Source organism: Sciurus vulgaris (genome assembly GCF_902686455.1).
Source record: "Sciurus vulgaris genome assembly, chromosome: 4".
Taxonomy (NCBI): Eukaryota; Metazoa; Chordata; class Mammalia; order Rodentia; family Sciuridae; genus Sciurus; species Sciurus vulgaris.
This window is the reverse complement of record NC_136464.1, coordinates 64,984,974-65,009,633: the sequence shown is the minus strand read 5'-3', so window position 1 is coordinate 65,009,633 and position 24,660 is coordinate 64,984,974. Positions and strand designations below refer to the sequence as shown.

The 24,660-nt window shown below is 36.5% G+C and overlaps 1 protein-coding gene and 1 long non-coding RNA gene across 2 annotated transcripts in view; both read left to right on the top strand.

Moving 5' to 3' along the window:
- The window catches only part of LOC306660382, a 35,809-nt gene extending 30,164 nt beyond the window's left edge, over positions 1 to 5,645 (top strand). Inside the window, exon 2 of the long non-coding RNA XR_013763611.1 lies at positions 5,538 to 5,645. This is a non-coding gene — a long non-coding RNA (uncharacterized lncRNA). The remainder of the gene's footprint in view (positions 1 to 5,537) is intronic.
- Positions 1 to 24,660, top strand: part of ARID5B (AT-rich interaction domain 5B) — a 210,773-nt gene that overhangs the window by 31,012 nt on the left and 155,101 nt on the right. The gene's annotated exons all lie outside the window — the stretch shown is intronic.

Here is a 24,660-nt window from a genome sequence, read left to right as displayed (position 1 = left end):
TTTAAAATGCTTAATCCACTTAAAAATAATATGACATTTACATGAAAAAATGAATGTCAAGCTGAACTGCATACCTACACAAAACTAAGTCAAAATTGGTCATAACCCTAAATGTAAACAATTAAAGTATAAAACTTTTTATGTTTTTATTGTTATTTTGCATGGTGCTGGGGATTGAACCCAGGTCCTCAAGCATGCTAGGCAAATGCTCTACCACTGAGATACTTTCCCAGCCCATTAAAGTATAAAACTTTTGGATGAAAACAGAAATTCTTTGTGACCTCAGATTAGGCAAGGAGTTCAGAGATATAAAAAGCAAAACCACAATCCATAAAACAAAAAAGCTGACCAGTGGAACTTAATCAGATTTAAAACTTTTGTTTTACTAAAGAAACTGTTAGAAGAATGCTACAAGGCTGGAGAACATATTTCAAGTCACATATTTGTCAAAAAACTTGAATCTAGAAGTTCCAAGAATGCTCAAAACTCAATAGTATGGAAACAAATATCACTTGTTTTAAAAAATGGGCAAAAGATTTAACATAAACTTCTTTGAAAAAAGATACGCAGGTGGCAAATTAGCACCCAAAAAGATGTATGATATCATTAGTCATTAGGGAAATGAAAACTGAAAACAGGATGGGAAAATACTATGTACACATTAGAATGGCAGTAATTAATTTACAGTGACAGTATCAAGTGCTGGCAAGGATGAACATCAACTGGAACTCTCCTACAGTGTTGGTGGGAATGCAAAATGGCGTAGTTTCTCAAACATTGCATAGCAGTCCCTCTCTTTGGTGTTTACTCTAGAGAACTGAAAATGTGTGCTCACACGGAAACCTGTGCATGCAAGTTTATAGTAGTCTTGTTTGTAATCACCAAAACTGAACCAACCCAGATGTCCCTCAGTCAGTGAATGGATAAACAAAGTTTGGTGGCCATCCACGCCATCAAATTCTGTTCAGTAATAAAAGGTAACAAGCTGTTGATTCATGCAGCAACGTGGGTGGATCTCAAAAGCATTATGCTGAGTAAAAGAAGCAATCTCAAAAAGTTTTTTTTTTAAAGTATTTTTTAGTTGTCAGTGGACCTTTATTTTATTTATATATGGTGCTGAGAATTGAATTCAGTGTGTCATGCGTGCTAGTCAAGTGCTCTACCACTGAGCTACAACCCCAGCCCACAAAAGGTTTTATACCATGTGATTCAATTTACTTGGCATTTCAAAAAAGAGAAAACTGTAGCAAGAGCTGATCAGTGGTTGCCAGAAATCCTTGTGGGGTACAGGGAATATGACAACTAAAAAATAATACAAAGAACTTTTGAGGGTGATGGACTGCTCTGTATCTAGTGATTGTGGTGATACTGGTTTCGTGATTCTGTCCTTGTGTTAAAACTCATAGAACTGTATACCATAAAAGGAAATACTACTCTAAGTTAATTTTAATAATAAAAATTTAAAATACCAATATAAACCCACTATGAAAATGTAACATTTTAATGAAAATTAGCTATATTCTCAAAAACAAAAAGATTAGTGGAAACAGTAGCAATGGCCATATAATTTTTATAAATCTTTTTACTGTCTAGTTTAATAGACAATTGGATTCACATATCTGCTTCTGCATTCAGATAGTTGTGATATCACATGTCACAGGTCTGGAAAACCCCATTGCACACTTGAAAGAGAATGAGAATGAGAAAAAAAGCCAAGGTCTAGGTATGATTAGGATTGCTGTTTTCACCCTGTGGACCACCTGAAGTGGTCTCAGAGGTTTCCAAGGCTTCCTGGACTTTAAAAACCACTGATAAAACATGTCCCAATTGGGACAATGTCCCAAATTTCAGTCATTTTTTTTTTTTTTTTTTGCAACAACTTGACTCCCCCCCCATATCACATATCCCCTTTGTTTCCTTAATGGTTTTGTAAAAAGTGATCCACTTTTTAGTTTAAATTCATTTAAAGAGGAAACTTTCTATATCTCCTATAAATAGGAAACCAGTACCACTTTTCCATAAATAGAGAGTAACCACAAAAATAAATAAGCAACGAATAACTTTATGTAAAGTTTCCCGGCAAAAGATCTGAATTCACCTCTGCATGCCACACTTTGGAAAACACCGTGTGGAGAAGTAATGACACACAGCTAATTCTGGCATTGTTGCATTTGTGCCAACCCATTGAATCCAGGCAATTCATGTAAGAGGTAGATAGCATAATCCTTTTTTTTTTTAATCCCCTTTCATAGATGAAAAAAAAAAATTGAAACACGGGAAGAATAAAGAAATTGCCCTAGGTTCCAAAGGAAGTAAATTCCAAGGCTGAGATTCAAACCCAGGCATTCGGGCTGCAGAGTCCAACATGCTGTGTTGGTGGATAAGAAACCTAGGTTCTCATCCAAGTCCTGCCATACATTGACACCAGGACATGTCACGGAACTTCATTGTCCTCATCAATAACATGAGATGGTCTGAATCAAATGAAAATGTCTGGTGCCTTTGGAGGTACCAGGCAGGTCAGGGAAAAGTGGACTGAAAAGAATGTGACAGAGAGTAGTGGGGGCTTCACATGTTGTCTAAAGAAGGCATCTTCTGCTGCTCAGTTTCAAGTGGTATTTTGTTGTTGGTTTTGGTTTTGTTGTTGTTGTTGTTGTTGTTTTTCTTTTCCTTTGTTTTATTTTATAAGAGAAGATTGAAGTCTGGACATTTTTATGTTCAATTTCCAGTTTTTATGAACAGTTGGAGGGACCAGGCATGCATACCGGCTGGCTGGTTTGTGATTTCTTGACTAGATTATCTCCTCTGACTTAGAGGATCCTTGATTAAATGGACTGTTGTTGTACAGTGGTAGAAACAGAATCCGAATTACAGAAATAGTTTTAAACAACGATGAAAGAGGATAAGGACTTAAAAAGTGTCTTAACCCAGCCTACATAAATATTGATTAAGAGCTGGGTTAATTGAAAAGTCAAGGTACATTAATAGAATAACAAAGTGTATTTCTTTGTGTTCCTTTTGTGTTGTATTAGAGCAAATCAGCAATATTTATCCAGTGCTAATTCTCAGTTTGCAGAGAGCTAATGTAATCATGAGATGAGCTTATTGAAATTCTTTTCTTAGACATAGAGACTTGCCCAAGAATGGTACATATTAGGAACTTTAGTCAGCACTTGCTCAGAATAGTAAATATGAGCATGTGATTTATGCCACTGTGTGTACAAAGCAATGTTTCCTGAGACATTTTCTACTTGTGTGTTGACTGTTTTGTTTTTTGGAGATTGGTTTGCTGTTTCGCCCTCCTCCACTTATCAGATTTCCTTTTAAATTCTGGCATTTAACAATGTTGCAGGGCCAGTTTCTCTGTGAATCCACAGTAAAATATACTGGTTGTTTCACAATTAATACAAACTGGGGTTTATGGTTTGCATGTTTATGTGAATTCCTGCATTTGTTTTTTATGTGTGTGTTAGAGAAAAGGAACAAGTACAAAATCTATAGACTGAATCTTCAAAGATGAGTTGATTCATCAGTGACATCAGAAGGATTGTTTTTTCTCTTGGTTAATAAACTATTTGTTTGGCGGGTGTTGTAAGCCTGCCAGAGCTAGTCATGCCATTTCTTGGAAAAGATCTGAAGCAACTGGTAATTGAAATGATAATCATTTGATCATAGTTAGAGCTATTTGAAAATAACACTCATCTCCAAACTTGTCTATTCTAGGAAACCTTATTTGGTCAAAGTGTTGCCAAATTCCATTTTTACTAACATTGAGACTGATATATCATGCAACTTAATTATTTTCCAGTACATTCTAGATTTGATTGCTGGTATGTCCTGTCCAGAAGCTGTTCCCATATGCTTTGAAACAATACCCAGTCTGAATTTTTATTCTGACATTTAATAATCACCATGTAATAGCTATAAAATGCATGACAACTACAGATCTTTTATTTCAAGAGGATAGTGTGGTGAGTTTGGATGAAATCACCCATTGAAATTGTAGTTTGTAATGTGCCCCATTGTTGATAAAGTATTGAAATTTTTTTCATAAGCAGAGGATAAAAACAGTTTCCACTTAGTTTCTCCTTTACTGGAAGTTCATATTTGATCATGATAAGGGAAAAGATTCCATTACCAAAGTTTTACTTTTCATTTTTGATAGAGTATTTGTTATTCTGCTGCCTAGTAAACTTTCTTCTCAAGAGCAACTTGGGACTGGGTGAGGAAAAGTGAAATTTTAGATCCTACCTTAAAACGTTTTTAGAAACTAAATTCAGGGCTTCTTACTATGTGAAGCTTATCTTAATAAACCCTTTTTGGTTTGAATCAGAGTAGGGTTTGCTGTGGTGGTGTGTTGAGGGTATGGGTGTGTGTGCCTATGTGTAGGTGGGGGAAAGAGGAAAGAGTTGTTTAACAGCAAAATTAGCCAAAATCAGTTATGAATTCCTTGTCTTTAATAGCTTAGAGACATCTTCCTGTTGTTGTTTTGGCCAAAATATTTCGAAGGTTTTGTAAGCTTAGGGGTTTTCACAGCTAAGCCTTCTTCAGAAATGTGAAGTAAAAGAAATAAAAGAAGTCAGTTCAAGTTGAAATGTCAAATGCTTCAAATAATTTAACTTAAAAGCCAGTGAGACAATCTTTATAAGCCTTTTTCCAAAGAATTGTTGGGCGAGGGAGCCTTCCCTTTGTTCCATGTATAAATATCTATTATATATCTTGCTGGACTAATTTTGAAGCAGAAAAGTTGGTTGTTTCCTGGAAGCAATTAAAGATGCTTAAAATTCAAATTTATGATCCATAGGAGGAACTTAAGTTTCAACTACTTTTCTTATATTCAAAGACTTTCTCCTCACTCCGCCCTCTCACCCCCTACCCCATATGTATTAAAAGAAAAAAATCAGTTCATTTCTCAACTTACAAAGTTTTCGAGAAACATGAGAATGTGTAAGTTTCTTTCAGTGGGAAGCACATAACATTTATGAAGTATTTCTTTTGGGATTACATCACAGTTTTATTTAATTTTTAGGACAAAAGTTAAATTCAATATTTGTGTATAAGCCAAGGGAAAATGTACCATAAACATAGGAATTTTGGGGTGAGTCAGAGTTCCAAGAATCCTAGATTTACTTAGACCATTTATGTGGAGACAGGCTAACTATTAGTCATCTAGCCCTTGCTTTTTACATTTGCAATTAATTGCACCTAAAAATCAGCTTTCGCCTAAGTGTTGAGATTAAGGTAGAGTGAGCTTTGCAACCAGCATTAAAAATGGCTATTAGGATTACTGCTCTGTTTTTTGGATACATTCTAATTGTGTAACAAATATATCATTTAAATTATTCTTTAAATAACTAGCAGTGAAAAAACAACAGATCTCCAGTGAGTTATTGGAGATCCTCTGATACTGACAAACACACACTGCTTGCTTGCATAGGTTAAACCATTCACATAGCATTTCAGGCAGGCTTTGTGGAGAGTGTATCATTTACCTCTAACCCATAAATAATGCTTTTTGTGCATCCCATCTCTTGTAGGATGAAGTCATTGCTGTTTCCGAAAAGGTGATTGTGAAGCTTGAAGACCTGGTCAAGTGGGTCCATTCTGATTTCTCCAAGTGGAGATGTGGCCTACGAGCTGGGCCAGTGAAAGCGGAGGCGTTGGGAAGAAATGGTCAGCGGGAAGCTCTGCTGAAGTATAGGCAGTCAACCCTGAACAGTGGACTCAATTTCAAAGATGTTCTCAAGGAAAAGGCCGACCTTGGTAAATATGATTCCTGTTTCTAAATCCAGTGTGTGGGCTTATACAGTAAGCTACTTTTTTCGATGTGAATTTTTTCTAGTGAAGTGTGTCTATATGTGTGTATTCACACTTGGTGCTCAAAAGGGCCTGAGAATATGGATGGAGAAATGATGACTTGGGTGGATAAGGAATGAGTGTTCCTGTGGGATCACAAAGCCTTGTCCTGGGTGACAGAACATGTGTCCTTAAACAGCTTCCAGTGCACTATCAAGACAGGAGACTTAAATTCAGGCACCTAAAATTGAATTGATGAAGAGTTTAAATATTTTGCCATATGTAGATAGTGTGACATTGACATCTATTAATGCCATGTCAGAATTTTGTGTTTTACACTGGGTAGAGGGCAAAGTGAGGAAGAGGGATGAGTTACTCATGTGAAGTGAGAGAACAACCCGGGACAAGGGATCCACGGGTTTGACAGTTTATGGAGTAGATTTCCTTGAGCTCTAACTGTTCAGCTGTGTTCTTTTCTTTCCTTCCTTCCCTGCTTCCACTCTAAGTTTAAAGGAGAAATTGGGCTTTTTACAATGTGACAAGTGGAGTTCAACTAGTTAGTTGAACGTTAACTAGTTAGTTGAACGCTAACTCTGATACTTACTTAGCTACGTGGCCTTAGGCAAATAATTTAACCCCTAAGCCTCAGTTTCCCCTTGTGAAAAATAGGGTCACTGTGAGGTATGAGATGTAAAGGGACCAGCATGGTGATGACAGATATGATGGGCCCCATAGTTGATTCTGTTGCTTTAACACTTTCTTCTCCATGATTTCTGTGTCTTTTCCTTTTCTGTAGCCTTTACTGACTTATTCTCTCAGCATTGCTCAAGACCAAAAAGTTGTTGACCTCTGATTTAGACCAGTTATTTCCTCTTTAGGCAAAGAGGAACTTCACTTTTAACATATTAAGGCATCTTTTTCTTTCATTCTAACACAATGCTGATTTTCGTAGCCCTATTTTATGTCTTAATGTGGCAACTTCCTGTTTCTTTTTTTTTTTTTTAAACCTAGAACTTAACTCTTACAAGAAACCTACATGATTTATTTTAATTGGCATAAAGAAACTGAATAACACCAGTCACTGCCTGGGTCTTTCATGTGATTCTGGTTTGGGATGAGCTGTGCTGGGTTTTGGGAATAGCATTAATATTTTCTTACAGTTCGCCAGTCAACAGTTTCCTGGCATCTTTTGGTAGATGTCAGACAGTAATATTTGGGACATGGCAGCCTGATTGCCATCTCACAATTAAAGAAAATTATTAAGCCAGGGTTTTCTTTCTAAAGCCAAAGAATTTTTTAATAGTCTTCTTATATATACTTTCACATGTTCCAATTTTGTGAACACACAATGACTACCCTCATGACGTGTGAAAATGCTGAATAATACATCCGTTCTGTTGTTTTTCTAATGTATGATCTAAGATGTGTTGCCATTGTCTTATGTTTTCCTTAACATTAAAACCTTTCTTTGTTTGGATTTTTTTTTTTTTTTAGATATGGAATATACTGTTACTAATAAAAAAATTAAACAGGAAACCCATGGGGGACAAAAGGATGTGTAGATGGTTAAGCTTGATGTCACACATATAAACAAGAGTATTTATAGCAGGATTGTTTTGTGTTTCAAAGTGGATAGTTTATTAATGAGCATGAAAAGAAAACCAATTTCTTAATCCCATCAAAAGATTTAGAGACTTTGATCTTCTTGGATTCTAAAAAATATCCATAATCTACCTGTTTTATAAATTGATTCCAGAAGAAATAGGTTTATAGACAATATTCAAAGTACTTGCAGGTGGTTTGGCCTGGAAAATCTAGATTAGTGGTTTTTAAATCTAGTTACTCTTTAGACTCACTAGGGGAATTTGGAAAACAATACTGATTACTGGGTTCAGCTTCCTCAGATTCTTCTAGGTTGGACTAAGGCAAGGCCAAAGAATGTGTACTGATAAAAGACTTGCTAGGTAATTCAGATTTTTTTTTTTTTCCTAGTCTTCTTTGAGAAACATCTCCAAGATTAGTGCTGAGGAAGGAGAAATAATCAACAGGAGACTTGGTGGGCAAGAAACACCATGTACTTTTTCTTTTTTTAATGTAAACTACCCCTTTAAGGATAGAATTTAGGGCCTTGAAATTCTACTCAGTTGGTATGAACTGTGGGGAATTTGAGACAAATAGCTTTTGTAATTGGAATGCACACTGTGTTGTAATAATGTGGAAAGAGAAACAAAAACTTTCCTTAATGTAATGAGTTTCCATTATCTGCCTGATCTAAGGTTTGTAAGTCGACATTGTCAGGAATTATACTAGGGAGGGGGGGTGTCATTTGCTGTACACAATCCTGTCCCAGCAACTTTCTCTTCAGTCTCTTCTTTTCTCTGTGTGCAACATCAAAATATTTGTTGTCTGTACTTTTCTTTCTACACAGTGGTTTTCTTATCTCTCTTTCTCTTGGCCACACTGAAACCATCTCCAATACCACATTGTTAATGGAGTTCACACACTTATTAGGTTTTTCCTTCTGTAGAACCCTTCCAACTGCTCATTGTTCTTACCAAAGAAAGATGAACTTTGAGATACTTAAGACCCTCCTCTTTTTTTTTTTTTTCTGATGAAAGTAAGCAAAGAATGAAAAGATTTTACCTTTCAATGGATGAAGTAAAACTCTAACATGTTATTTTTTTTTAACTGAGTGATTTCATCCCGTTAAAAAAATCAATAATAGTGAAAGAAATGAGGTTGACTTTTAAAGAAGAGATTTTAAAATATACAAGCTAATTAAAGAACTCTTCTTGCTCTGTGTTTAGGTAGAATAAGTTCCCTTTAATCCCAGTTTGTGTCACTTCCTGTCTCTGAATAGTAAAAAAAAAAAAAAAAATGTTCTCACAAACGCGTGTCTGCCAACAAATTAATACTCCACAAAGAGAAACTCTGCCTCAAAGGCAGCTTCCAATAACTGCTCTGATTCAAATCACAAGTCTCTCATTTTTTATCCCCTTCCTTCTTAAAGGGGCACATTTGGACAATATTTGAGGATAACCCATTTGTTTCTTAAAAATCTCTGGAGTTTTCATTTAAGACTCTAAATGACTGTCAACTAAAATTACAGAGAAGTATAGTGGAAAAACTAGTCATTTAAAAAAAACACTTCTGAGATATGGCAAAGTAGGTTCATCGTCTTCCCTTTTCTTTGTTCTTTTCAAAGAAAATTCAGTATGAAACTAGTGCAAATTGTGACTTTACTGGGGTGAGATGTTTTACCTCTTTCAGACCATTTCACGCTGAAATTTATTTTTAAAAATGAAGAAAAATAACTATGTTAAAATAGAAGGGTTAAGGAATGTATTATTCATAAGCATAACGAACACAAGAACCTGTTTTTCCAGAAGAATTGGGTTGATTAAATCATTCACTACACAAGCCTCTAGTTATTTATTTTGTCTTTAGAATTACAGTACTTAGCTTTTGTAATAAAGTGGACTCGATACCCATATTTGGTATGGCAGTTGGAAGTAGTCAAATGAAGAATTGCTTCATTTTACAAAATTTTTAGCAACTGAGGAATATAAATACTATCAGTTAAACATAGCAAACTTGCATTTTTTTTATTTCTTGGGCTATAGTTTGAAAAAAAAAATCAAATTATTTTATATAACACTACTTCTTACAGAGTTCCTTTAAGTGAAGTATGAAAGCTGCAGTGTAAGCTTTATTGGCCTATAAATATGTCATTATAGTTGGACTACATTTATATGCTTTGGATTGTTGTTTAAGCCAAGAAAATATGTCTCTACAGGTTGACTTTTTATTGAAACCCTTTGAGGCATACAACAAAATGTATTTTAGGCCGAGGTTATTAAAACAGCATTTTTTTTTTGTAGCAGACTCATTGTCAATTATGCTTTATGCTGCCACAAACTATCTCTGGATGGGCAGTTATGAATGGTTTCATCTCCAAATGTACCTTTAGAAAAAGAAATATAAGATAGAAGAGTCTGAGTTGAAATTGAGAAAAGAGACCCAAAGAGTATGTGTGTGTGTGTGTGTGTGTGTATGAGTATGAGTGTGTCTGCCTGAATTTAATGATGGAGCTTCCCTCAGCCCAATTTCTGTTTCTAAAGTCCCATCAAATTGAGAAAGACTGGCTTTCCTCTCCCTTCTGTTGCTGGGACTTCCCCTGAACTTGTGCGAGTAGACAGCATAGTGGTGTTGAAAGGGCAGTGGACAGGATGTCAGGAGAAGCTGTCACTCCCTGGAAAAAGGCTCTGTATGTTTGTTTATACCTTTGGGACCTTTGAGTGTGAAATGGGTGACAATATGTACCTGGTTTTATCTCATTGGAATTTGGAGGAGATCAGCTGAGAACAAAGTAATTAATATCTGTGAGTTTTTTTATGAAATAGAAGTCCAATGTAGTATTTTCATTATATTACTTTTAGAGGAAATTATACAATAGGGAGCTGTGTGGTACAATGATAACTTTACTGTTCGTTCCGAAGGTCTCTAATCATACACCCCCTTCTAGTTATTTAGAACAGTGTTTGCCCTCAATACTGTCTGCCTCAGTGGACGAGTATCATTAAAGTTCTTCAGGTTCTTATAAACATGTGTATCTGTATTTTTATCTATATATTTATTTATATAGCTTATATGTAAACTATATATATCTATATATAGATAATACATATAGTTTATGTACATACTATATTTTATAATGTACTATAAAATATATTTTAACTATATATGCTAAATATAACAAAGACTACTTATATATTTTAAAATATTATATTTATATATGATATATATGTTTTATGCATTTATATAATAAGTATAGATGTATATTATATAACTTTGTATCTTCTGAAAATTCTGTCAAAATAAGCTGAATTGTAAGTGGTCTGTTGGGCAAGTGGCTTCTCAAGTATTCTTTGTTAAAAAATTCAATATATTCTTTGCTTAGAAGTTCTTGAGACCTTGTGTTTTAGATGGTGGTTTCAGATCCCTTCTGATTTGATACATCAAGCAGCTTCCTTGGATGTGGCCATGGGAAGGGTTCTTATTCTTTCTGGAAGAAATAAATGTTTCTTATAAGAAGCATGTTAAGATGGCGACAGCTTGTTATAATAAGGATTTATTTTTATCTGAGATATCTGAACTTATTAGGATTGAAAACATCTTTCATGCCAAGACAATCCTTCCTCCTTGGTCAGTTGAAATTTTGTGCGTGTATTAAAGAGTCTTTTGAAGTATTGTTGTTTGTATTTTACTTTCAATTACTGGGCCAGGTAAACCCATTTTCCTTAATACTAGAACTTGAGATGTTTCTTAGATGATTTACATTTTTATTATTCTATTCATGAATATTTTAAGAAAAAGCTACAGAACAGATTCCTCACTAAAACAAATTTGGCCTTTATAATATCCTTTAGTTCAAAATAGAAATCAATTACATGTAGGACTCATCAATAATTCAGAAAGATACCTTCCAAAGGATTTTTTCACAAGGTCCTCTTATAATATTGTTGTGTTTACTTGATTCTTAAAAGAATCTTACTTGTAGCACAGTTAGCCTGGGAGGGGCATGCTGTCCTGATACCAACATGGTTCTTCCTTCAAGAGGTTGCTTCATGCTATTATAAAGTGATAACCTAGAGGACCTTTAAAAGGAGTAAATTCACACTTTCAGGAATCTGCATCTAAAACATTCAAAGTTTTTTTTTTTTTTTTTTTTTTTATTTTGTTGTTTTGGTACTGAGGATGGAACCTAGGCAGCTCTGCAGCTTAACTACATCACCACCCCTTTTATTTTTTATTGTGAGACAGTTTTACTATGTCGACCAGGCTGGCCTTTAACTTATGGTCCTCCTGCCTCAGCTTCCTGACAAACATTCAAACTTTTAGAACTGCTTAGTAGCAAGATGTTTCTAAGAACCTGGGAACTCATAAGCTTGTAACCCATAAGGAATAAGATCACTCATTTCACTTGAAAGTTAAGGTCAGCTTGACCATCAAATCTAGTCATAATGCTTTTAGAATTCCAGGATAGGATCATTTCTTCCTTTGATGATGGACTAAAGATGGATAATCAACTGACAAGAAGTTTGTAGAGTTTAGGAATTTATTCTTACTTTTAGACTTTGAAACGTCAGGGCAGATGCGGGGACAGGGGGGCAGGAAGTGAAATTGGAATTTTCAGTGGCTAGTTCGGTATCTAGGTTACCAGTATTCACCTGTAGAATACAATGTCTGAAGAAGTAAGAAATTCAGGCTTTGAGGGAACTCTTCATACTCTTGTCAGGCTGGAAGGGACCATCGGGGACTTTGGTCCAGTTTTTCTCAATGTTTTCCTTGAAGTAATCTTTAGTTCCCTTGTTTATCTGGCTAAACTACCCCAATGTTTTTCAGTTCTTCCCCAAGACATGTTTTCAAAATTCCTTACCATTCTGGCTGCTCATCTCAGGATACACCTGGGATTATTTTTTAACACCAGTTTACTCATCTATATTATAAGAGTTCAGTTTTGCTAAAAATTCTAGAACTATAGTAGGAGTGGCTTACATGGGAATAAGGGCCATGGTACATGTGTCATTCATGGCAAGGCTCTAAGGAGCTGGCTTGGCCCACTCTCCAGATACAACCTGACACTAGCAGAACTACTAGATTCTTCCTTCAGCTGTTTGGCCTTAACTTCACTAGAGTATAAAACTATTTCACTACTATATCCCCTGAAGTTTAATGACAGATTATTAAGTACAGATATTATCTAGTGAGCATCATTGTTTAATATGGCAGCTACTGTGACTCAGTAAGGGCTGCTGTTCCTTTTAAACTCCTGTAGTTCCTACAGTTGTATACTGTAACATTGAAGGTATGACTTACCCAAATTGGTTTTGCCTCAGTAAAGATCCAGAGTTGAAGACCAACTTGGTGTTCAACTTCTTTAAGGTGCTTCAGCCAAACAAGGTGAATATTGACAGGTAATTACCTACCCTAGCAAATGTGGTAGTTTAATTCATATCCTCCTCATGGACTTCATCTGTTCTTGTATTTGTTTTTTGTTGGTTGGTTGGTTGGTTGGTTGGTTGGTTGGTTGGTTGGTTGTTGTTTGGTGTTTTGGTTTTTTGGTTTGGTCTGGTTCTTCCTCGTGCTTCGGCCTTGATCAGGAACTTTATGGCCATTTTTATGATAAGACTGTGATGGAGAAGGCAACCAACTCTTACTTTTCTTTTCAGCTTCATTAATGGAAATGTTAATTTCACAATGATCATGGTCATGATCACCATGTGATGGAAGATAATCAAAGAAGAAAGAAAGAATTCAGCTATAGTGGAGTTCTCCTTCCATGGGTGACAGTCTCTTGCTGTGTACCTTGGGTCTCCTGAAAAAAGGCCTTGGCTTTCTACATACATTGCCAAAATTGTAGCAATGAGTCTATTTGCCTTTGGTAGTAGAATAGGTCTACTGTGAAGAACAGATCCAATTGGTCCACTCATGGTCCTGTTTAAATATTTTTTGCAAAGGACAACATTGGACTATTTCTCTGATGTGCATTTAAATGAGATTTGATTCAACAGTTCCCCTTCAGGTTGGAGTACATGAAATTTTCCATTTTATTATAACTCTAAAATGTTTTTGTTCACCTCCTACCTGCATGTGACTGACGGTAGATCATTATTGTGCCTTTGTCATGATAGTATTACCTTAGAAACACAAAGCACATACATCCTGCATGTGGATTATGTGGCTTTCCAGTGGGTTTAGGGAACAGTATTTGATTTGGGCATTTAGTCTTAATACTCTTTAGTATTGACACCATTCTTTGAACAGCTCGTTTATCTTTTAGAGTGCTCTTAAATGTGAGGTTTTATTGCAAAACATTAATTTCCCTAAATGTCAAAGATTCACTCCCCTGCTTTCTTCTAACATTCTGTGTTTAAGACTGTAGTTTGTATAGGTCACTGCAGAGGAAAGGTGAGGTTGGATTTTTAGCCCATTTTAGTAATATATTTATTTAGGACAGACTGGAATAATAGTGGGGTTTTTAAAGGCTTTACAAAGTGCTTCATGCACAGTAGGGGCTGAGCAAATAGTGCTACTAATTTGGGGTTTTCCTGGTTGCCTAGCTCAGTGTGTTTTGCTTTAGTGTTCTGGGATGAAGTTATGTTACTTCTTTCTTCCCTAAAATCCCAGAGCTGTGCCTTGCTAGAACTCTTCCTTTTAGTCTTCCTCTATTGCTTTTAAATCTTTTAATCACGTCTACACATTTTTACACTTCTGACCTACTCTAAATATTAGCTTTCACCTTATGGTGCCTGCCTCTTTTCTTCAATAACTCCACATCTACTGAATAAAACACAAGCAGGCAAACATCCAGTGAACAGTTTTGTCAGTCTATACTCCTTATTAATAACTTTGATTTTGGTTACTTTTTTTGTTTTTGGTTACCAGGGATTGAACCCAGGAACACTTAACCGCTGAGCGGCATCCCCGACCCCTTTTATTTTTATTTTGAGACGGGGTCTTGCTGAGTTGCATAAGGCCTTGCTAAATTGCTGAGGCTGCCTTTGAATTTGCAATCCTCCTGCTTCAGCCTCCCAAGCTTGCTGGGATTACAAGTGTGCACCACAACTCCTGGATCATTGTAGTTACTTTTTTTCCCTACCAATATTATTCCTGTTCACTTTGGAAAGTGCTGGCAATATAGATAAACACAAAGCAAAAGAATGTAAGTTAAGTATTTTCCTCCCACACAGATGTAAGTACTATTGGTGTTTACACATGTGCCAATGTATATGGCTGGTATATAGGCAAGAATTCATATGAGTACACTTTTCCCTTTAAAAATAAAATCTGTTTGGGAACCTGCCTATCATGCCTAATTTTGCATACACATATTCTGATGACTGTGTCTCTCTGTTGTGAAACACTTTTTCTGGCTGCAGAATGTTTCATTATTGAGGTGTTTCATACTTTGACTAATTATTGCTGGACTTTTCAATTGCTTCTGATTCCCACGTACTGTGAAACCCTTGCAGCTATGCACATATCCATGACTGTTTCTTCACATATCCAAGGGCAGGGAGATGTTGCTAACTCCTAATGTGCATATAATGTCAAGACCGTCCATCCTTCCTCCTTATCTCCTGTCCCTCCTGTGAGCCTTCTGCCTTAGCTTTACTAGTCTACCCTCCTGGTCTTCTTTCTCACCACATGCATCCTTCCCCTGCCTTCCAGATTCTTCCAGTACTTTGAGTGGCTCATGTCTTTCTACACTAGATCATCTCTTCCAGGACTCTTACCTGTGGGAATTCTCCCTTTCCTTTAAGGCTCAGTTTGAGATGCTGAAACCATTCTTAGCCACCCTGCTCATGGGATTTGTCCTGCTTTATTGAGCTCTTATCTTATCACATTCAGTATTTTCTACCACCTTATTGAGCACCTTACTCTATAACTACCAATATAATGCAGTTCCTTTTTTTTTGTTCGTGTGTTTGTCTATCTTCCCAGTAACAATCTTAGCTCTATAGTGTTGGCTCTCTAACTTCAAAGGCTATACCAGTAGGTTAAGTAAACAAGCGGCTTTTGTGATCAGCCTTCTCTGAAATATCTCACATTCTCTGTTCTAATCTACTGGAGACACTTATGTGCATTTGAAGGTTGATCTGATTGCTTTACAACACTTCCTAGGACACCCTCTAGTGGAAGGGCTGTCTTATTGGTACTTGGTAGAAGCAGCAACATACTTGGGGTATTTGGTTACTAACTATTCTTGGCCTAATTAGTACTCAAGCATAAGTCATTCATTCTAAAAATCTTTGTGAGAGAGATTTTGATGTGCTTGAAGCTAGCCTGCCTGTCCTCAGGATTGGAGGTGGTGGCATGGGGCTATTGTGTGTGTATGTTGTACATATTAATACTGGCTCATGTTAATATGTCTCTTCCTCAAGGGACATCAGAGAATCTTTTTTTCATGTTTCAGGATTATAACAAAGACAAAAAATGTTCAGGGAAGTAAACAAATCCAGACTGGACTTGTTCGCCTTATCTTTTTATTATCGCTTGTTTGTAATCTGTCTTTTTTTTTTTAGGTGACGGTTATTAAGGAGATAGTTTTAGCTCGACATCTAATGCTTCTTTTTTCTAGGCAATTGCACTGTTATAATCCTTGCCTCCCTTAAAAAGGGTGCCTTGCTAATCATGGTAGAAGATTTTCTTTACCTTCCAACTCCATATTTGATTCCTTTGGTTTACAAAGAAAGTATTCTATTAGGCCCTGTGAAAACAAAGCTTCGTGCCTGGGCTATCCTCTCAATAAGAAATAAAACATTGTTTTCATAGCAGTGCTGATAATAAGGCAGAGTTCAAAGGCATGATGAAACGTATACTTTTCTACCAGAGAAAAACCTATAGTTACCTGGCTAATTACCCATCACGTGATGGCTGTGTATAATATAGGCTTTCACTGATGTGCAGCCTCTGTGGTGGGTTTCTTTTCTTGTCTGTCTGTCTTTTTCTTCTTTCTTTTGAATGTTCATTTAGTTTCCATTGTTTTGCATGAATGTTTTCAATCAAAGATTTAGAGAATGATCAACCAAGGAAACTACCATTTTAGGGTAGCTTCTGTTTGACAATGGTTACTAAGTCGTAGTAGTCATTATACTGTAGTAGAAAGTCCATGGACTTAAAATAAGACAGATCTGGATCAGATCCTTGCTCCATAAGCTGTATGATCTTCAAGTTTTAACTGTTGCTTTGATCACTTATCTGGAAAAACAGGGTTAACAAGTACTTGTCTCACAGGACTGGGGAGATGTGATTAAATCATGTGTAGGGGGCACAGGGCACACGTGGGAGCACTGAGTCAACAGCATCAGTTTCCTTCTGTCTTTCCCTTAGGAAAGTAAACCTCCTGAAATGCTGTTTTCTTCCCCCAAGAAAGTAAAGTGGACAGTTGCAACATAAAAAGAATACCAAGATATAGATAACAGTAGCATGTGATCTCATTCGATTTCCTTCCCAAACATTCAAGTTATCTACTGTAAGGCATTGAAATGGGTTCAGGGTTAAATAAGCCATGATCTCAATCCCCTAAGGGTCCAAAAAACTTGAGGGTGTATTTTGAAGTGTTTTACATTTTCTGTGATTGATTTTACATTTTACATTTTCTATGCTGAAATCTACCTATATGTGTATTGTCCAGCAAACCTCTGTTTTTTACTTCCTCTGATCACTCAGAGAGCGTAATTAACTGCTTATCCTAGCTGGTTAGAAATTCTTATGCCAGGAATTCAGAATGTACTTTGGAGGGTCCCATATAAAACGTGTAGTACTGGTCTCCTCTGATGCTTCTCTGGCAGTGAACTGGCTCTTCTTGAAGTTACTGGACACATATGGGTAGGCGTATGAATATGCTTGTGTGTTTGTGGAATGATCCAAACTGGAAATCCCTTTTGTCCTTGAGGTGCTCAATTTATTCCAAAAGAAACAAATCACACTGATGTGGCCATGGTTTTATGTGTTGTTTTCTCTCAGAGGTTATGAGCAAAAATTCTCAATGTATGTTAGCATAGCTTATATTATGCTACAGTAAAAAACAACTTCAAATCTTAATGGCCTAATACCACAAAGGCTTATATTTTGTTTAGGCACAGTTCACTGTGCTGCATGTAACTCTGCAAAGAGTTTTTCCCACCATGGTAACTGCATTGGACCTCCATGTCAACAGGTTTCCATGCTTAAATAGGAAGTGGAAAATGAGTGAATGGTTGAGTACTAGCAGTTACATATTTACACTATTAGTAACATGCAGTAACATGTATCATTTCTACTCACACTTTACTGTTCAATTAGGTTATTAGTTTCGTGGCCATGCTTTACTTCAAGGAGTTTGGGGTATACAATCCTACTGCATTCTGGGAAGGAGAGAGAAATTAGATGCTAACATATATAATATCTCATGCATTCATTTAGGACTCTGGTGGATATCATAAGGTTATAAAGTCTCAGAGTTGAAATGAACGACAGATCATCTAGTTAGAGGATTCCAATTATGACATCTTTCCTTCATCTACTACATACTAAATGCCCTCTGCAGAAATCTCATTAGTTAACTTTTTAATAATTTCAACGATTGGGAACTCATTACTTTATGAGAGCTTATTCCATCTTTGATATATTACTTTGTTAGAAATTCTTACTTTGGATAAGTTAAATTTGAATCCATGGTTTATAGTATGAATAATTTTCACTATACACTATATTTCATAGTTCTATTCTTAAAACAATATAGATCAAATCAAAACTTTGTTTTTGATAATATTTCAAGTATTTGGAAATATTCATGAGGTCTTTTCACTCCACAAAGCCTTGTTTCCATTCCTAGTTTTCCCATCTCTTGGGCAAATACCAATGGCCTAATCCCACATTCCTTATGTAAAGTGATTTTTCTACTTCCTTCACCTTCTTGGTGGCCCTAATCCAAAGAAACCTAAATTGGCCCTATCACCCTTAAAGTATAACTGTATTTGTCTCTATTTAAAGAAAAGGTGATACTTAAGTTTCTTTTTCCCTTGATTTTACTTTTTATGTATACACATAAAAACGTAAACCATACCGAAGTAAAAATCCTTCTTAATCTCTTTCCAGTCAGTTCCACTCTTCCTCCCAGAAGCAAACACTTTACTAACAACTGGTGGTTATTTCTCCATTTATTTGCGTGTGTGTCTGTGGGTATGTGTGTATGTGTGTGTAAATTATTTTGCTAAGAAATCAGAATCCCACTGTGCATATTTTGCAGCTTGCTTTTGTCAGTGTTTAACAGTAGCCTAGCACTGTCCTATCTAGGATGGTAGCCACTAGCCACAAATGCTGTTGAACACTTGAAATGTAGCTACTGTGACTGAGAGTCTTGAGTTTTACATTTATTTAATTTTAATTAATTCCAATTTAAATTAAAAACTGAAGGACTATAAAAATTTTTCATTAAAATTTTTTGTCTTGGTAGGACCATATATCACTTTAACTATTGAATATTTAGCATGCAAATTGGATCTACTGCCACTATAAAATTTAACCCTGTTGTCAAAAACACAGCATAAAAAATCTATATCTCACTAGTAATTTTATATTGATCACATGTCAAATAATATTTTTCATATATTGGATTAAATAAAATTTATAATTACAATTAGTTTCACCTCTCCCTTTAAAAAATTTTTACATAGTTATGACAAAACTTTAAAGTATTCATATAGCTTACTTTATATCGGACAGTACTGATCTATAGAGATTCAGACAGGTATGATGTTTAGTCCAATCTTTTATTCTGAAGTGGAATTACTGTATTATTTACTGAGGACTTAATGAGGCTAGGACATATTTACTGTGGGATGAATCCAGTCCAGTCGTCAGGAGTCCAGTCCAGTCCTCATGATATGGTAGGGCAGACAGAATCACCGATGTTATAAGGTAGAGTTCTGTCAGTGCATGGATAAAGGTAGAAGCAAAGTGCACTGGAACATGGAGGAAGGTTCTGGAGAACTTGTCATGCCTGTGAACTAACTTAGAACTGCTTGAAGAGCAGGAATTGTGACCCATTTCTTTGGTGGTTGTCTCATATACATGATTTTTGAATAAATGGAGTATCTCGTGGTCATTTCTCACTTAGATCTTGTTAAAGAGCCTATTCATCCCACCAGGAACTTGAACTTAGATCAAACTTGACTTTCTAGCTAGAAATGCTGTGTTCACTGTTAAATACTGACCCTCATTGTCTCTGATAAATACGTAGTAGTTCTTATCAAGGCTGTCAGTCTAGCAGAAGAAAACATATTGTGTATTCCTTGTTGAAATTCCTAATACTCTGCCACAGCTTTAACACTTCTATCCAGAAAGTGATTTGAAATGTTGAAGGGATGATAATGAAGCTTCAGGTTCCTTCTTGATTTATCTGAGTTTATTAAGTTTCATGTGTCTCAAAACAATGAAGACTCTTCATGCCAGCCAATGCATGCTCTGACAGTGAAAAGCTATCAGTTGACTCTCAAAACGTTAAGTGTTTTATCTTCTCATTGTGTGTTGATTCATCCCAGCAATATTTTCATATCATATTCTTAGGGTATAACTTACTAAGAAAAAATGCAGCAATTTTAGGTCACAAATGATAGAACTTTTCCATGAAAATGTCAACTTTCTGCCTAGTTACATTATTCATGGTTGCAAATGGGACTAGTGTGGTTAATCAAATCAATTCATATAAAACAATTTCTCCCCAAGGCAATGTTAGTGGTGGATCTCATAAAATCATAGAATTTACCCTGGGCAGAACTTTCTGGTTGAATAAAATTTCTGTCACATCTCTGTTCTGGGAGTGAAGGTAGGGATGGTATATAATCTCTAGTGCAGATACTACTATTCAGGGTTTGGCAGGTGGCATACTGATTATTGTCATCTTTCCCACACCTCCAAAAAATGTATAACTTAGTGTATGCACATGTGATAGGGAGGATAGACAGCTGGATTTGCCTGTCCTGATAGGTAGTTCACCTTCAGAGGGTGGTATAGAGGCTTTGAGGAACTAGAGAACCCTGTAAACTCTGTACCCATAAAATATTTACACCCACAATATTTAAGTGACATTTGAGGACATTCATGAGCACCCTTCTCAGATTGGTCTATGTACTCTTGATTGAGGACTACCGGTTAATTTCCTATAAGAGTACAAAACCATCATATGAAAAATAACAACAAAGATATGTAACGTCTGCCCACATGCTGGTTGGAGTCCATGTTCAGACAGGAGGGCTTAGGTTTCCCATGCATGGATGGGAAGGAAGGCATGCCTCTCTCATCTCGTATATTTTTATTTTCTATTTTCAAATTATGAAATTTAACAGAAAGATGGGCAATAGGTAATACTTGTTCTGAAATGTCTGGCTGGTGTGGAGAAGCTGTGTAGATAGATATTAGATCTTCCTTAGTTACTTCCTCTTTGGAATGCTCAAATGAGGCTAACAGTGTGGAAAACCTATGAAAATGCCTTTTGGTAAAGTGGAACACCTTTTGTAATGGAAATAAATTTTCTACAGCTTAATTTTTATATATCAGGTTTCATGAAATGAGGCCTGCTTAAGGATTCTTTTGAAAGCCTTTTGTCTCTTCCAACAGCAATATGTTTATTATGTGAATCAATCTCACACTCAGTATTCTAAATATTTATAAAACAATGAGTTTTGTCTTTTATATGGGGAGCTTTGCATATTGTTTTAGGTCTAAATTTGGCCTATTTCCTGGGAACATGATTTGAAGCCCGAGATGAGAAACTTTTCCTTTTTTTCCCTAATCAGGACCCCATCTGCCATTTACTAGATTAAACTACTTGAGAGGGAGGGAATGAGGGTCCCTTCTTTTAATCCAAGTCATTGTCTGGCATCTGTAGGTCCTCACTATGTGTGCTGAATGAATGATGGTTGAGTAGACCTTAAATCTTATACTTGGGGGCATTATGATATAGTGGTAATAGCCTGGAAGCCTGATAGACTCTTGACTTAAATGTGGGAACCCCAATTAGTAGTTTTATAACCTTGGATAAGTTGCAGAGTTTGTTTTATCAACTATAAAATGGGTATATTAATTGCTACTTCATAGAAATATTGTAGGATTTATAACATTGAATTCCAGGTGCTTAGTACAGTGTCAGGTAAAATAAAGCACTTGATAAATGATAACATTATTAAAGTCTGAGGACTTAAGTTAGGATATCCTAGACTTTAGTCATTCATAAACCAACTTTATAATTTTTACCTTGTTGATAACTGACAATTTTATTATTTACTTAATTTTTTAAAATTAACTTTTTTGCTTAAATAACTTTACTTTAAATAGGAAATTTCATAGCACTACTGTGAATGGAAAACCTATATGATTTGCAATAAATAATGGTAAAGGTAAGTACATAATTCTTAAAATAAGAAAAAATGTTTATCCACGCACCACCTAACATTGACGTGGGTACCACCGGTATATACCACACTTAAGTCATTTCCTTTGAGGTTTTTATCTTGGGCAAAAGCCCAACCCAGGTTATTGCCAGCAATGAGACCTTCTCAGGCCATGCAAGCCTCTGTCAGAAACAGGCTAAGCTGGACCCAGCTGCACTTAATAGATCTGGAGGCTCAAAAGTATAACAGTCACATAGTTATGGATTCTGAAAATAACACTTCCTCTCCCCTTTTCTGGGCCAGTCACAGTGTTCATGGAGTACCAATAAGTTAGAGGCTGTAGGAACAGTAGAATAAAAAACAAACCTTACTTTTGCCATGCCTGGACTCTTACAGATCATTAAACAGTCACTCTTGACTGGGGTTGGGGACCTAAGAATTTCAATTCTGGGCAGTTTGTGAATACCAATCTCCTTAGGGTAAGGAAAAGAAAATTGTTATTACTACTTGGAATGATAATTGTGTAATCTTGCAAAACTGAGACCTGGATACAACTAGTTTCTTTAGAAACTTGCCTAGTTAAAGGGAACTTGCTAAGCTTGAATCTTTCAGACTGGCTAGATTGTAACAACTCACTTGCTTACGCATTGGGCTTAAACTGAGCAAAAGGAAATAAACACTGCTTTCAAAGAGAGTGTACTTCAGCAGCACACGAAAAACAAAGGTGAAGCTTGCATCTGGGTTATGTTGCATAATTGACAGTAGCTGAAGCCCCACTGGAAACAGACTCACCATCCATCCCACTCTCCTCATCATTTCAATATATACAGCATGTTTTAGGATGCTCGTTAATGACTTGATGGGCACACTGGTAGTAGGAACATTACATGTGGTTCAAGAAATGGGTCTGGATGCATTTGCCAGATGATCTGATTCCAACAGTGTTCTGAAGGCCATCTTCAATTTGACTGTGCTCTACTCTGTCACACTGTGAAAGAAAAAAATAATTCAGCCAAACATTCCACTGTTGGCTGGAAACACCACAGTTCTGAATACAAATATTATAAAGATAAATGAATCTTTAAAAAGAATAGTAGCATAAAATACCATACAAATGAACTCCTGAAGTTTGTACTAGAGTAATTTTTTCTCATTCATGAGCACTACCTTAATTCATTGACTAATAGTATTAGTTGTCCATTTAAGTTGCCAAAAAAGATTTATGGTCTTAGAGTAAATGATTGGTTATTATGACTTACAAGGCTATAAATACATGAAAGGGCTTTGGTGATACCATAATAAACCACGAGAGAAGCTCAAGTGGTTTCTAATGTTAGTAGAACCTTAAGAAATATTTAGAGCCATGTTTGTAGCACCACAGTTGGCTTCTGGATTGGGGTGTGTGTGTGACTAGTGTTTTATCAAAAAATGTGCAATTTTTTTTTTTTCCATTACAACCAAGTATTCTGAGACCAGGCCCTCAGTTTGTATAATGCATGACTCTTAGAACAAATATAAAACACATTTAAAGCAAATAATGTATTTCTTCCTGTCTCCCTCTTACTTCCCTTATTCTGGTTTCTTTCCCTTGAATGAGTTTTCTGTCAGCCAAAAAAAAAACAACATGGAAGGTCCTGAGCCTCTCAGGTTCTTGCCCCTGGTTTGGCTGATATATCTCCTATTTCTGATTCTTGAAAGAAAAGCATTAAATATTGTAGGGTGGCACTCTGTTTCCCCACATTTCAGCTCCTGGTGGGCTCATGGAGGAGACATAGAAAGGGGCACTGCCCCACACTGGCCTGCTGCTTGCTTCAGCCACAGGAAGGGTGCCCAGAGAGGAAGCAAGAGGCAGGGTCCAGAACACAGCCTTAGGACCTCACAGCCCTGTCTCTGATGAAGATCCAGACAGACAACTGATTCCAGGCCAGTATCACTGTGGTTACCAGATTGGTAGAGCATCCTATGTTTGAGTAAGGAGCAAGATCATTCTTTGTAAAACTAATTATTCCCACAGAAATGATGCAAGGCAAGTGTTGGGGGTATGTTGGAAACTACTTACTGTGTCTTTGCTTCACTCTTGATTTATATGCCTGTACCCTAGCTTCTGGAGGCTTCCATCATCTTCGACTACTGGCATTTCTATAGCCCCTTCTGTGTGCACTTACTATACTGTGTCTAGGATAGGAAAGAAATGACCCGTGAGGCCAGCACACCAACAGCCTTGGCGGCATTAGCAACAGTCACTTAAAGGAGCTTACACACAGGGAGCCATGTGTCTGTATGAAAAACATTGCCAGCATCTACCCCAGAGAAATTTTATTTTCACACACTTCTGTGGTCCTCAAATTCCTTTTAGATTTGCACCTTTCCTGATTTTAAAATCTGGGGTCAAATACATAGTCTAACTTACCGGATAATCAGATGGGGGTTTATGTGTGGAATCAGCACATTAGCAACTGGAGGTCATAGACAGGTACCATCAGAATGGACACAGACCTCTGGGCTAGAACAGTAACTGGGACCCCTGGTGTATGATGCCAGCAGTTAACCCTTTGGTGCCTGGACTGTGAGGTGCTCCTGAGCTCTCAAGGGAAGATCTAGGGGTGGGAAGAAGAGGCAATGGAGAGAGCTCTGGGGAGAGGAGATGGGGTCCATGGATGTTAACTTCCCTGCACAAAAGGCATTTTAACCTGGTGAAGCCTTAATGCTGTGGCCAGCTGAAGGGCAGCACTCCCTGCAGACATGGTATCAGTGTGTTAACACAGTGGTTGGTTGGTTCCCTCTAGATTCTACTTAGAGCTTACTGAAATCCCACCCTATAATACTTAACTGAATAGTCCTCTTCAAAACGCAACCACTAAAAATAGTTTCATCTGCAGCGTGAACATAGTTTCATATTTACACTAGCATCTGGCCTAAGGAATTG